This window comes from Camelina sativa, chromosome 2 (assembly GCF_030686135.1).
Source record: "Camelina sativa cultivar CO46 ecotype springtype chromosome 2, ASM3068613v1".
NCBI lineage: Eukaryota > Viridiplantae > Streptophyta > Magnoliopsida > Brassicales > Brassicaceae > Camelina > Camelina sativa.
In genome coordinates, this window is record NC_141881.1 from 15,884,634 (window position 1) to 15,887,332 (window position 2,699).

Sequence of the window (2,699 nt, forward strand, 5' to 3'; positions counted from 1 at the left end):
CTATCCAGGTTTCCTTCTCGTGGCTCACGTAAAACATCACAAGTCCTACCAACCACATATCCCCTTACTGGAATACCTCATGACCACACAAGGATCATATACATGCCACAAGGGCCGCCACCAAGGCCAAACAAAATGTCTTAAAGAGGATCGCCACCAAGGCCAAACAAAACATCCTAAAGAAGACCGCCACCAAGGCCAAACAAATGTCCTAAAGAGGATCGCCACCAAGGCCAAACAAATGTCCTAAAGAGGACCGCCACCAAGGCCAAAAAATGTCCTAAAGAGAACCGCCACCAAGGCCACTCGTCCCGAAGGACCGTCACAAAGACCATCTGTCCCGAAGGACCGTCACCAAGACATTCTGGCTAAACAGCCGGCCACAAAGGCCACACAATTGGCTAAACAGCCCGCTACAAAGGCCACACAATGGCTAAACAGCCTGCCACAAAGGCCACACACGGCTAAACAGCCCGCCACAAAGGCCACACAAAGTCTAAAAAGACCGCCACACACGGGCACTGTAGTGACCCTCACCAAGGGATAAAGTTTTGACGTCCATTCAAGTCCAGAAGATCGAGAAAGGAAGGCAGTAAGAAGAGCTGAAAATTTGATGAAGGGAAGTCCGAGGAAAGTGTAACGGACCAAGAGTTGTCCGAGTCGTCCGAGACGTACTGCCCGTACCGTCCGAGACGCATCGTCCGGTAGACGCCAAGAATTGCCGAGAGTACCGAGTACTCGAGGAAAGTACCGAGTACTCGAGGAAGTTATCGAGTACTCGAGGAAGTCGCCGAGTATCCGAGAAAGGGTCGAGTACCCGAAGGAAGCTGCCGATGGATGCCGGTAGTTGCCGAGAGAGCTACCGATGATCGACGATGATCGACCGAAGTTGTTAAAAGTCTTCCCATCAAGAATCACTTAAGTCAAGGAAGCTAAGTGGATTAATATTATAATCAAGAGAAGTTAGTGGAAGTTAGTGGGTGAATATTTTATTCAAGAAGTCTTAGTGGAGCATTAGTGGGAGGATTAAAAAATTGAGAAAGCTTAAGTGGAATTCAAGGTGGCTAATCAAGGAGCTTCCAAGTGTTGAAGTCCCTCTAATAGGGAGTGTGCATGTGACTCTCATTGGCTGTCTCCGCCGCCCATTCACCCTATAAATAAGCTCTCATTCCTCTCATTTTCTCAGAAAGAAAGAAAGGGTAAGTTGAGAGAAATCGAGAGAAGAAGAAGGTGTTTGCGAGAAGAAGAAGAAGTTGCAAGAGAAGACTATCGACCAAGACCATCAACGTTAGATCGATAAGGAAATCTATTCTAACCGAAAGAGAGATCCGAGTTGCCGCGAGAAGAGCTTCATCAACGGAGATCATTCGTCGATGGTTTACTGTGAGTTCAGGCACATATTTGCATCGGCTTAGATGGAGAGTTAAAAACATCCATCTAGTGCGCGGTTTTGCATGTTGCATGTAGATGCATTTACTTGAAGTTCTTTTATGTTTTCTTGTTTAAATGCATGCGTGGTGAGGTTGTGCTAGTTGCTAGATCGAGATGATCTAGTAACAAAGGCGAGTTTTGGTTGAGATACTTGTAAAATTATCGTTTTGTGAACCGTATAAATTCAAGTATAAATTTCGGTGAGATCTTAAGGCGCTTTAGTCCGCGAGAAATTCCGGCTAAGTGTTTTAAGATTTGGTATGGCTATCCTTCCCATTCCGTGCCACATGCAGCCGCGACATGCAACCCATGTTCGTGTGTGTGCAGGGTTGGTCACGAAGAGCTCGGACGTTACTGGGCTCGCTACCCTGGCCGAGGCTATTTTACATGACGGTGTAATTTTGGTTGATATCCAAACGCCTGCCTTTGTGGTTGCGTTTTGAGAATTCATGAGGGGTTGGGGAAGAGGAATGCATGCCGGGCCCAGATAAATTAAACTTGTTAAAAACTTCTGTTTCTTTTCAAGTTTTGTTGTTGCATGTTATTGCATGTTGTTGTATATTGTTGCATGTAGTTGCGATTTTTGGTAGAATGATTTTGTTAGCTTCTTAGCTTCCGCAGGTCATCTCTGATGGTTGTTAAGTTGTTTTGCTTGCTTGCATGTTAATCGCTTACTTGCTTGTTAATGGCTTATGCCTGCATGTTGTCTATCTATTCTTGCATGTTGCTTATTTATGTTCGCATGTTGTTGTGTTTGCGTGCATGTTGATTGTTAATGGGGAATTGGGGTTTGGGATTTATTTCTCTGCAGGAACCCTGAGCTCACTTATGATAATATTGTTGTTCTGCAGGTGACCCTAGAGGGAACTAGAGGGTGTGGTGAACGATAGGACTCCGGAGTGGTTTTCTTTTTGGTGTCTATTGTAAAATTCAAAGTATGTTTATTTGCGAACCAAACTTTGGCGTTAAGCCTTGTGAACTATTTTGTGTAATCGGTTGTGGAAACTTGATGAAGTTTTAATGTATTCGTATTTTCTTTTAAATCGGGCGGGTCGTACTGATATAGACTTAGTCCAAGTCGGCCCAACGCACGTGTCCGTAGGGTTGCAAAGCCTGAAGGATATGTCGTGTGGTCGGGAACCTCGCCAAGGGACTGGCTGAAGGGCGTGATTTGTTCTCGCATGGTGGGATACCGTAGTTTCGTGCTCGTGCATGATTTCTTGGAGGAAGATGCTCGTGCATGGTGGGATACCGTAGTGGTTAATTTC